The 13,449-nt window shown below is 40.5% G+C and overlaps 1 protein-coding gene across 1 annotated transcript in view; it reads left to right on the top strand.

Annotated features, from left to right (window-relative positions):
- DNER (delta/notch like EGF repeat containing) overlaps positions 1 to 13,449 on the top strand; it is a 1,567,341-nt gene that overhangs the window by 158,723 nt on the left and 1,395,169 nt on the right. The window lies entirely within an intron of this gene.

Here is a 13,449-nt window from a genome sequence, read left to right on the forward strand (position 1 = left end):
GGGAAGATGGTAGACCCAAGACCCTCCTCCACAAAAGACCTTATGATTTGTTCCTATTCTAGGGTCTCCAGAATGTATGACCTCTGCACCATAAAGAAGTGTAGGAATAACATTTGATTTATAATAGTTTAATATGGACAGGACAGAAAAACAACCATATTTGTTATTGATTAGCATAATGTGTGATATTAATGCCATTGTTTTCTCCCTAAGTGTTTGAATTAGCGCACAGTCAGCCTTCCGAATATTGGAAACCCCAGATATAAAAACTGGTCAACAATATCTAGTTTATTCTTATTCAATTCCCACCCGCATTTCCCAATTGTATTATTTTTCCTTTTAGCAAAAACAATGATCTTAGACTTTGCTTCAGTTATTAACAGATCTTTGGCTTTCATGTAATTATTTGCCACCTCCGGTGTTCACTGGAGGCCAAATGGAGTATGATCAAAAAGGACCAGATCATCCACGTATAATAACCACATAATCTGGTACGTTCCCATTTTAGGTGGAAAGGCCCTCGAAGAATGCAGAGAATCACCCAAATTGGATAAGTACAAGTTAAACAACTGTGGGGCCAAAACACAGCGATGTCTTAAGCTGTTATATGTAGGAACCCTTCAAGACGTAGACCCCTGTGTGTTTAGACATATTTAGAACAATGTGTCCATATGAAGAGCTCTAATCGGACCCAAAAACCTCTCCAATTTTGCCCACAGCCTGAATATATCTTGTCAAATGCTGCTTTAAGGCTATAAAAGCGGGATAAAGCACCTTCTGTAGGCTTTGGATTAAAATATCTTAAGGATCAGACCATTCAGTAAAGTGAATTAAATAAATCTGAGGAGTGTGTGTTGTTGCGCCAATGAACATTTTACATTTGAAAACCAAGCAAGGGCTGAAAGAATAATACAATATATATATATATCACTCTTATTAAAGTTTAATGGGATTGTGTAAAGCTGTTTGTAAAGAGTCTCAAGTACTGACACCTGTTTCGGCCCTCTTATCTTTGTCAAGACAACCCTAACGAACTTCTAACAAATCATATCAGTAAAAAAGACTCTCCTGCACTATTTTACATTATTTCTTATTTATTTATTTAATTTGCATTTTAAAAGCGCTCACACAGCCCGGGGGCATTGAGGCGCTGTTACGGGAATATGTCTTAGTTGCGTATTTATAACGCGCTTAATACCCAGAGGTTTCTAAGCGCGGACCCGGGGATAGAACCTGTGCTGCTTTGTGTCGTCTTGTTTCCAAGGCGTGCTCTTTGCCGCTGAGCTATTCTCCCGGGCAAATTTTACATGCATGCAATTCAAAGCATATATGTGTGTGCCATCCGTCTGTATTGATGCCTAGGAGGAAATAAGCACCTAATGTGTCCCAGGTTAAACTATCCGATATATCCTGTGATCGTGGGGCAAATGATTAATAGAATGAATGTCAGCTCTCTGCTCAAACATTCAATGAAGTGACCAGCCTTTTGTGGAAGTCAGATTGCATCTTGTCCACTCTATCAGTAATAAGGTCCCAGGATTCCAGCCTCTCTAGTCAAATGGATGCAAATATGTTCCCCAAAGTGTCCAATAGGGCAATAGGTCGTAGTTACTTGGAAGGCTTCTATTTCCTTTCATAAATATTATGTAGGATTTTTTCGAAGAAGCAGGGAGTTTTCTTCTTTCTTTAACTACAGAAAAACAATTTTATATGTAATACAAGCCCACAATACTGGTTCACTTTCTAGTGTGAAATTAGAGAGCCCATCACATCATGCTGCTCTTGAAACAGTTAATTTTCATATACGTTCTAAAATTGTGCCATACAGCACTTCAAATGACCATTGATCATTAGGTGCTGGATATGGTTGTGTCACCCCTTTCCCTGGCATAGCAAACATTTCTGTTTAGTGCTCCATCCAAGTGGCTTTCAGATATGGAGGATAATTGAGGCGGAGCTTCCATTTCCTGAAGTCATCCTCCAGAACTCTCTCGTACTTCTGTTGGCAAGCCGTGTCAACATAATTTCACTTCCCCTATGATATTGGATGAATTTATGAGCATTAAGACAATTTTATGTTTCTTTACTAATCTCTTTTTTGAGCCCTAAAAAGATTAAGGGTGTGGTCCAATAATAATTAGAGGTATCTCCTCAGTTCATATTTTTTCTGCTGAATCTTCTCGTGAAATACAGTTGGCCTAAGGGAGTGGCTCTTGTGAATGATATTATTAGATACCCAATCACTGTCATTGTATTTGCATACAAAACATTTGAAAAGGTACATGGGGAAAATAGATCACATTTCTGCTGTTCCGTTAGCAGATCATCTTGCTTTATCAAGTTTTGCAATAGCCTTACTGTTTTAGGAGTCCATTTAATGTGTATCTGAGCCATATATTGTAATATCACATTAATTCTCTCTCCAGAGTTAAACACCACTCATGTTCAGGTTGAATGTGATACCCCATTTTCATAAATAAGAGACGCCAACAACAACGACCTTGCAGATAGTACTCATAATTGAGTAATCAAATGTATTATATGAAGTATTTTAGCTCTATTTATGTAATACTTCTCACACTCTTATTCCTCAATCTATATTTGTGTGTGTATTCCTGTGTTGTCTTATTTGTATTGTTGGAATTTTATTTACAACATCAGAATTTGCTACCCCAACTGGTTTTCTAAAATCTATTTCCTCAGCCCCTTTACAATATTATCATCTGGTGCCCTTTCACGTCACAGTAAGATCTGTTGAAAATATTGTATCAATTTTGCTATTGTGGGTGAGTAATGAAGCAGGGAAATAGTTTGAAATTCCAAAATCGTATAGTTAAACAATAGTCTTTTGAACTTCATTTTTCGCATTGTATTTTGATGATAGCAACTAAAATGGATTCTCTATAGACTTATCAGCAATCAAATCAATTAAATAATTTTTTGGGAGGGCATCAAAGTCCAGTGATTCTTGATTGTTTTCCTGTTTTCCAAACAATGTTACTTTAAGTTCAGTAGAGTTTAGTCCTCAAATTAAAATATTTATTTGAAGCTTCCATTAGGTATGCACACATTAAAATGGATTCCAAATGTCATCCTTCAATAACTTTGAATTCCTTAATCTTTTTCTTGTTCATTAACTAAATCATCTGATTCAAGACTATCAAAAAGAGATTTGCTCAGGTTTTGTGACTGTGCTGGAATTTGTTTTTCACTATTTTAGATTTCAATTCAGGTTCTTTTGAAGTAGTAGCTTGTTTCCCAAATTCCTTGCTAAGATGTATTTTGTGGTTTAAAGAACGAGGCCATTTTATGCTGAACTGTCATATTTTGTGTTGTTAATGTATCGCATATGTATGCTTCTCCGTCCATGTGTTCTATTCCAGTATTCGGTGTTAATTCGAAATTAGCTACACTAGCGTCTATAATTTTGGGGTTTTATCAAAATTGGTCTATTTTGGTGAAATGTTGGTATCTATTATTTTCATTAGTATTGACCTTAATCAACCTAATGTTTCATGCATTTGTTCACACCGACAATTTTATAAAACACTTTTCTCAGAATATTTGTCTTATAAAAATCAACCCCATGATCTTTCTTGACTTCAATAAATTACCGCCCCCCCACCCCCTATCGTATTTTCTTCATCTTCCCTCTTGTTAGCTTAGCCCATTCCGGTCTCAGCAGGTCACTGAGGACACTGCAGATACTGATTCATGGAATTATTTGCGTGAAAAAACGCAGGTTTGCGCGCCTTTCTGCCCGAAAATCCCTGTTTGAAGTATGGGGATTTTTGGGCAGAAAGGCGCGCAAATCTGCGTTTTTCACGCAAATAATTCCATGAATCGGGCTGTTGTGCTGTGCTTGTAGAAGCTGTCAACACATGCAGTGTGCCTGCCTGCTTCCACCCATCTTCCACTCTGCGGCCATCCTAAAACTCAGATTTAAATGCAGAAAGTAGGCAGTGACCCTCACTGCAAACATTTCAGCACTTCCATGTGCAAAGCTGTGTGCTCTGAAAACTCAGTTGCTGATAGTCATTGTTTTTATTGTGCCTGGTCGTAAACACCCTTTGTCACAGTTTTTTTAATCATCCACTATTGGTGTCATGTGCTTTTTGCTGACGGGAAAATGGTTTACAAATTAGACCCTATATTTTTGAAAACTCTAGGCGGAGGTTTTATTGAAACGTGTTTGTTATACTGCACAAGACATCCCCATCTATGCCCCAGCCTGTTAACTTTTTCTTACTGAAGCTGGGAAGTCTCAGGTCTCTTTTCTTTAATCATAAAAGGGGTGTGCTTTGCACATAGACAGGGCCTGGCTTCAGACTGTGATTCCACTAGGATAGCTTTTATGCTTCTAAACATAGCTCATTTCTTTCTTTACATAGAACTAGGGCAGCTTGCAGTCGCCTACTCCATCAGCAATCCCTTGAAGTTCTTCCGGGCGAATGTGAAAAGAAGAGCAAGTAAAGAGGTCATATCCAGTTTGGTTAACCGACTTGGCAGGACTCTAGGGGCAGAATATATGATTGGGATGTTATTGAATGTTCTGCTATCTTGCAAATGTAGTTATTCTGGTAAGCCGGTTTTAGCTAGTAAGATAGCTCAGCGGGTTGAGCGCTCGCTGCTGCGATCTGAGCATGATCTGCAGGTCGCAGGTTCGAATCCTGGCAAGGTCAACTCATCCTTTCATCCTTCCGAGGTCGATAAATGAGTATCAATTTCGGTTGGGTGATATTGTATGTAAATATGTGTTTTGGATAATGGTGCTATATAAATAACACATCATTATCATTATTCACGTACAGTGTGTGCATGTGCATACAATCAGTCCTGTGTTCTTCCCATACATAGTATGACATATCTCCGAGAATGGAGGATAGCACAGGGAAAACGTCTTGGTCTTGGAAGCAAGAGTGTGCAGAGCAACAGAGGTTCGAATCCTGGATGCGCTTAGAAACGTAATAAAACAATTACAAATAAATTAAAAATCCATATTGGCCTGCTTCGAGGACCAGTTTCCTGTTAATAAAGTTTCCGATTTGACAGTAGCAATCTTAACCTTATGTGCGTGGTTTGGAAGCTGTGATGTGAAGTGCATTTGTGGCTGTGGCTGTCGATTCTGAGGATGTCTTTCAAAGCATGATCATCCATGTTCCTTATGTGATCACAAACATGTAGATCTCAGGTTTGCAGATATAGAAAGTGCCACGCAATCATAGGAATGGCATTGAAATGCCCGCGGGAACAAACTCGGCTGGAGGCATAGCCACCCCCCTCCCCCTGACCCCTCTATGCAGGGAAGGGTCAGGGGTTTACAGGGGGCAGTGGTAAAAGGGATACAAGCAAGGGGGGCACCCAATGGGTAGGGTTTGGCTGAGTTGGCGTGTGGGGGGACGGGGGCAGTTGGAAAAAGGAAAGGGCCAGCGCCAGGGGTTTACAGCATGGGGGTGGGTGGGGGGTAGAAGTGGTAAAGGCGATAACCCCACCACACCGTAAAAAAAAGTGAAGAAAATGAGAAATCCTCTTCTTTGTCTCACACTGCCTCCTCCCACCTCACATTTTTTTTTTTTAAAAATCCCACTTTCCTGCCTGGCTATGCTCTAGATATGCATCTCCTGCTCCACTGCTATGCCTGACCATGGAAACAGAAAAGGGACTCTGCAAGCTCTGTATTTTATTGGCAGAATAAGTAGCTTGCCCCCTTTGCATGAGGCATTTCTATGGCCTCAGCAGTACACTATATACTTTATGCCGGGTTGCCATTTGCAATAATAAACCATGGTGTTATGAGTGGGACGTCACCCATGTCAGGTGATGCTGCGTGTCATGAGATCAATCACATGTCTTTACATTTTATATTTCTTTATTGTGCATATAGTTTTAAAACTTGCTAAACAACTGCATCAAAAAAGTCATGAAATAAAATACACGAATATAATATATAAAACAAACCTCAGATATAAAATGTAAAATAGAAAATAGCAAAACTTTGTCTTTAAGGCCGTACGGAACAACCACACTATTAGCCTTTCACACATTTTTAAAAGACATGTTGCAACAGATAAAATTGAATGTAAAAATATGGAAATAGTGACATCATTAGAAAATGTTAACCCAAAACAGTTTTGTGTACTTGATTTCATTCTAAGACTTATTCTAATTTCTTTATTCTACCAATTGAATCAAACTTAAACATTGGAACATAGGTTTACCCAGATAATATGGCAATTTTCACCAGCATAATTTCCATAAAACCTTCCCGGTGTGGTTACCATAGATATTCATACATTTTTTAAAACGTCTTAGCCTGTGCAAATTTAAGGCCTCACAATACAGAAATAAATGTTCCAAAGTCCCTCTACTTTCAGCAAAGAATCTACATAGCTCAGACAGTCTTTCTTCCCTTTTCTATCCAACCCCATTTACCGTTGTAGGTACGCTATCAAGCCTGGATCTATGTAACATGTATCCTAATTTCCATGATGAATATGTACAAGGGTATTGGGAAGCCACCCCTAACTTTTTGTAAGTCAAACTAATATTTTGGAATTTATGATAACCACCCACCTTATCACATGTGCGGCACCAGTCAATTTGCCATAATTTTTGTTAATAGCATCTAATTGGGGTATTGCACAAATCTCCTTTAATCCCCCACTCTTTCAGCATATTCATTGTACCAGTGTCGATCCATTTTGCTGCTAGCGCATCTTTCTTACAGAATTCCAGAAATATCATGTTAGGAGGACAAGTTTTGAATTTATCACATAGCAGCATTCTAAGCCAGTAGGATAGCTCAGCGGGTTTAGCGCTTGCTGCTGCGATCTGAGCATGATCTGCAGGTCGCAGGTTTGAATCCTGGCAAGCCCAACTCAGCCTTTCATCCTTCTGAGGTCGATAAATGAGTACCAATTTCGGTTGGGTGATATTGTATGTAAATATGTGCTCTGTAAAGCGCTTTGGATTAAGGCGCTATATAAATAACACATCATTATCATATAATATGAGCCTCTAAAGACAGAAGTCCTACCTCAAACCTAATAACACTAATCAGAATAGATTCTGGGAGCCTAAGGATCTTCTTCCAGAGGAAACCTTCCAAATAGAGAAAATGTTCCCGTGGTAAACAAAAGTGAATTTGCGCCCCATAAATCAACATGGGTATTTTCTTTGATTTATACAATTTTAAGAGGGAAATAATGGAGAATTTAACTTAATATTAACATTTCTCATTTGGGCTGCAGCCACTAATGCCTTTTCATAGAAACCCTCCATTATTCCACTCATTCTTGGGGTACTCAGTATATCATATCCCAGATACCTCATACTGTTCACCTCTGTAACTTTCTCTCCCCCTTTCCTTTTTGTACGCTTCTGCTGTTAGGGTAATTAAACAAGTTTTTCGTTTTTTTATAATTAAGTCATTTTCTTTACAATATGCTTCGAGATTATTCAGCATTCTCTGTATTCCCACTTTAGTACAACCCAGGAGGATAATGTTGTCTGTGTACATAATCCAATGTATTTTAGTGCCCAACACCCTCGGGGCAAGAAAAGAGGAGGACTTGAGGTACGCATTAAAAAAGAATGGCGCCAATGTGCAACCTTGGCATAAACAATTATTCGTCTCAGTCTTAGAAGACAATGCTCCTTCACAGTTCAACCTAATTCTGAGGGCTGGATTGCCATGTAAATGGATAATAGCCACCAGTCGATGAGGTAACCCCCAATCTAATAACTACTTCTACAGTTTATTTCGATTCACCCAATCCCAAGCTAAAGAAAGATCAACAGAAACTATGTAGACCTCCTTCAAACTCCCTTGCCATGCCAGATGTTGTACGTGGTTTATGAGGCGACAACAACCTCTAAAAGCAAGCTAAGGTAAAAGCGTGATTTAGTGCTGTCGCGGAGATCTTTAAAACAATGCTTCGATTTGTCTTGTGGATACTAATGAACGTACTGTGACCTTTTTCCCTTTTCTCTATCCACCTACACGATGGGACTTGTCCTGTGACACAATTCGCTTATGCAATGGTATGTACACTTATAATTTACATAATTTGATTTGTAATATTGATTATGTTAAAATGTAGTCCTTAAGATGGTGCTAGGCACCGAAATGCATTGGCAGAAGCTGCGACTATATGCAGAGGAATTGTGGATTCGCCTAAAACATTGTGTGATTTAAACACAAACACATCAGTAAATATTTGAAAAACAGTGTTTGAAATCTTATTTTTAAACCTGGTACCTTGAACGACTGTAACTTTCACATTATTGAGCTAAATCTGCAAGCGAATAATAGTAATATTACCTAAAAAATGCGAAGTAATGAATTTAGCTTCCTAATAGGGAGCAAGGAGGAGCACTGGGCCTTATAAGGTGGTTTCCACTCTGTTTTTCTTTCCGCTCTACGTGGTTTCTGAGCCAGCCAGCTACATTGGTGCCCACATTTGGTCGAAAGCCCAATTGGTTAGGTTTAAGAATGTTATTTCTATTTGTCCAATCTTCAAGGTAGGAGTGGAGTACCGATCCAAAGATCTTTGAGTCTGCATCAAATAACGCGATTGATCTATAATTTTCAGGGGTTTCCTCTTGCTCCCTTCTTAAAGATTGAACATGAGAGTAATAAAGAGGGACCCTGTCCTGGCACAGGTGGGAGTCCCGAGATGACCACTACAGTGTGCCTCTACTGCCCCTTCAGCCTAGAAGCCCCTTTGAAGCCATCTGGATCCCCGGATGTTCTCAGCCTGTCCCTTTTCATGGACAGGACCGTGCATATAGGAGATCCCTTCTGTACTTGCGGAGTATGCCCCAACCACATCGCGTCACACAACACATCGCCCACACTTTCACGCTACCACCCTAGCAGTGATTCATACCACCCCATTGTTGTTTGATCCTCCTCACTCTTTGGTATCATGCTACCGCCCCACCTGCCAACCACAGTGTCCTGCCTCTATACCCCGCAATCATATCTCCGCCTACAGATCACACCATCTCACCATTGTCATACCTCCCCTGGACCCTCTGTCAGCATGTCAGATCCATTTCACAGCACCTCATAAGTCCTCATACCCAACCTGGCTGTCTTGCTGCCACCGTGGTGTCTGTACTCTCCTCCGCTGTTACTATGATTCCTCACATATTGGGGCGTCATTACTCCACTACCCTGCCACTGAGTATCATACAAACTCTTTACACTTTCCAGCTAATCATACCTTTACCCTACCCTTTTTGTTATACCATCCCATTACCCCGTTGTTTGATTACAATGCTGAGACTGCAAGTGCAGTGGTAGAAGTGTGTCGAAAAAAGTAGTGGAACCATGGTTTCGGCAGGAGCGAGGGTAGGCAGAAGCATAGTGCAACATGTGACAAGGTGATGCAGCCGGCACATTGCAATAGTCTAAGTGACTGGTAACTAAGGCTCCTATTACAACTTTACACTTGCACAGGGACATGAATGGACGAATCCACTTTATATAGAATGTGAACATGGTCGTAAAAAGTAGAGGAATGGTAAACAGAAAAAAAGAAAAGTAGTGGAATACCGCTCCCGAACTCTCCTGCTCACTTCATCACTGCACAAGTGGGCAGCATAGTGCACCAAAGAGCGTTGTGCCTAGGATGGCTCACACTAGCCTGGCAGACTCTGCTCAAGGCAGCAGAGGGCAGTTATGATGGAGAGAGGGGAGTGCTTTGGGAGAGTTGTGGCAAGGGGGAACAGGTGCGCCTCGCAGTGCACATGGGAGGACAACCTTGCAAGGGGGAGTGACCTTCAGATGGAGGCTTTCCCAAGGGCGTAGCCAGAATTGCTGAACAGGATGGGCCTGAAGCTAATGCAGTTTGCCCCACCACAGTGACACGAACATCTGTAAATACCAACACACTGCTGCTAAGTGGCCATTTACAGATTTTGGGTGGGCCTTGCTCGCTCAGGCCCTACCCTGTCTACGCCGCTGGGCCTTCCACAAGGTTGCTCGTTTACTAGAGACCTTCATAGACCTCCCATTGCTTATTAATGTAGATTCGGGCGGTGCAGAGTGTAGGATTACTTGTCCATTTCTATGCCAGAACAAGAGGAAAATGAATATGTTCTTTTCTGGATAGGAGACCAGCTGTCCCGTATAACCTTTTCCTTCTGGATATTTTTAGGCTCGCCCTCAGTGGTCTTTCCTGAGAGCGCGGACGTCTCTATCATCCCCAATGTTTAATAATGGGAACATCAAGTCTTTAAAAACCCAGAATAACCTTTCTCATTGTTCCATGACCTTTAAAGGGACTCTGTCTGGTCACAGAACCCCTCAGTGACTGCGCTATATTCTTATAAAGTACAGTAGTGGGCACGTCATTCCTTATAATACACTGTTACATTATCAACCCCTTTAATACCTGTTCTCTTGCTCGCTTTGATACAAAAGATGTAACATCACAAAGATACATGACCTTATAAAGGAGCTCGCCCTTCGGCCTCGCTCCTCCATTTGTTGATTGAACTCCTCAGTGACTCGTGATGGATCTACGTGAAAATCACGTTGCTGAAAACAATACGCCGAGGCACATTAATTCCAAAAATGAAAACGTCGAATCCCTGCATTTTCACAATGCAAGGATGTTGTTAGCATTACTCTTTTGGCCAAAATAGCAAAATCACAACCACACGGTCGTATGACCAGTTATATTTGTCTACCTGCTCTAATTCACACATGCCGTTCCAAAGATTCATTTTCTTGGAGCCGCGCAGCTAAATCGATGTCCTTTTCCATGGTCCACTACTCAGAACATCAAAAGCGTCCATGTACGTAATAACGCACAAAGCCCCCTTCCTCTAACTCTGATCGGATGGACAAGGAAGTCTTTCTGGCGTACTTCATTAAAAAAATAAGAATCACCTTTTTCTGAACCTGGGGAGCGGGGAACACCCCTGCAACCCCGTTCAGTTTATTGTGATACCGTACACGGGGAGCAGGGGACACGCCCACAAACCCCGTTCGTTATAATGCTATTCGTCATTTTTGCTCATGCCGAATGTGCCGTAAAGGTGAATTCAGCATTTTGTATTCTATATTTTGGGGGATTACCACTTGCAATATCCTTACGTTAACCAGGGTGTATTTTATCCTGTATTTTGTGCCATATATATTTAGATACACTAAGTCGTTGCATGTTATATTTGTGTTTCAAGTCCTATACAGTGCACACCTCTAAATTAATTGTGGCTAAGAAGTCCGACTGGGTATAGAGGGACTCTGTGTTTAAATTGTAACCACAGTGTCGACAAGCAGAGAGACATGCTCAAAACCATTAAGAATTAAAGGCAATGTGGTAACTTTGCTGAAAATGTTGGTGGGGGGACAGGGCATCTAAATGAAAGGGGCCCCTGCCAAATGAGTGAGACAAAATGGTGTGTCCCAAAAGTTGGGGGGGGAAACACCCTTGTCCCCCTCCTAAAATAATGTCCATGATTAAAGGAAACACAGGACATTGTAAATATTGTATCTACTGTATGTATATTTTTATACCTGCTTACTCATACTGTAAAGCATCCATGTACCTTGTATTACACTGTATTTTGTATCTCCCTCATATGTACCTGTGACCTAAATCTTTGCAAGCGCCCAGTTGCCAGAGGGCCCGGTGCGCTCTATAAATAAATAAACAATACAATACAATATAATACAATGGAAAGGCAGCTTTGCAGCCCCATTTTGTTTATTTTGACAATATAATGTTGAATGAATAATAAGCAGTGACATTTAATAGTTTCCATTATATGAAAAGTGGCACTAGCACATTTCGCGTTGCTCGTGTGTCGTTGCACTACATGGCTACATATGAGTTTCGAAGGCATGGCTTAGAGAGATCGAATGCTTGCTTCATTGTCTAATCGTTTGCTTTAGTTTACTCAGTGCTCGTGTCGGTGGCAGGAAAGAGTATCTCACTTTCCTTTACATGAATACATCCTGTAATTGAATTTCATCTATGGCAATATGAGTTGAAACTCATGCTTGCAGATATAGCCCGGAGCCTGAGGAGAGAATCACAGAATGCAACTGAATGAACATTGTATCGGCCAAGCAAATCAGTGCTTTGTACTCCTTTATAATACATGGCAGCCTGCAATATCCGCATAGTAGCCTGGAAATAAGGTTCTTATTACAGGCTAGTTGTGACTTCACAAGTGACTTGTAATAAGAAATTGACATCACAACTGCTCTGTAATCAGTTATTAGCCTTCGGTTGTGAAGTCACACTGCCTGCTGTTTGAGCCACCAGAGAGCAGAATTCAAGCTGTCCCTGCAGCACTTCATTAAAGTCGTGACAAGCTTTTAAATTTCCTTTCTTGCAAAATAGTTCTTTGTGCTACATTACAGCCATTAATTGACAAGGAACTGTTTATGGTAGACTGTTTAATGTGTGCACTGCTAAAGTTCAGCACATGTGAGCATGAAGCAGCATGCTATTAATTATCTTAAAGTACAAAATGAAAACGTTTTCTCAATCATTTTATTCAAATCTTTAAAACTATTTTTCTTTGGCACATTCAAAGCTGCATATTATTATTTTTTAAATCCATACATATTCTACATTGACAACATAGATCAGCAAATGGAAGATCTCTGCAAGAAGCCAGGTATTAAAGGGGAGGACAGTGTGTGACCATGTATTATAAGTAATAAAACACCCCCTACCAAATGAAAAAAGATATTGGAAGTCACTTTGGGGTTCCATGACCTTATAAAGGAACATGGACCAATTTGGTCACACAACTCCTCAGTGACTTGTAATCCTTATAATGTACGTTAGAGGGTTCTTTATCTCATATATATAACACACAGTAGCTTACAATGGACCTCATTACAAGTCTGCCACTATACTAGCGGTAAATCCACCATGATACTGCCAAACTGTGTTACCGTTACCGGCACTTGGTCTGTAAGTATTACTGCCAGATTACGAGTGATGGCAGCGGTGTAAATCCCCATTTCATGGAGTCTCATTCGACTTCATGGGGGGCATTTGCCGCTAATATCGGTGTCAGTGATACCAGCGATTTTTGCCAGTAAGTCATCTTACTTACCTCCAGCTCCCAGCTGGAGGTAAATCAGGTGGCCCACCATCAAAATTGGAGCTGGCCGGTCCAGTAATGTGCCGGTATACGATAATACTAGCACGTTATTACCACACTAGCCAACTTATAATGAGCCCCATATCTTTATAAAAGCCTGGAACTAATTGTTTTATTATAGGCTAGTTGTGACATCACATCTATCCTGTAAAAAGAAAGTGTCAACACAACTGCTCCGTAATCAGTTATTAACTTTCAGTTGTGACACCAGAATGTCTGCTGCTTAAACCAGCAAAGGTCAGAGTTGCTGCTGTCACTGGAGCAGTTAATTTAACTCGTTTCTAGCGCTTCGAATTCCTTGCTTGTTAA

This window comes from Ambystoma mexicanum, chromosome 10 (assembly GCF_040938575.1).
Source record: "Ambystoma mexicanum isolate Mex_15411 chromosome 10, UKY_AmexF1_1, whole genome shotgun sequence".
NCBI lineage: Eukaryota > Metazoa > Chordata > Amphibia > Caudata > Ambystomatidae > Ambystoma > Ambystoma mexicanum.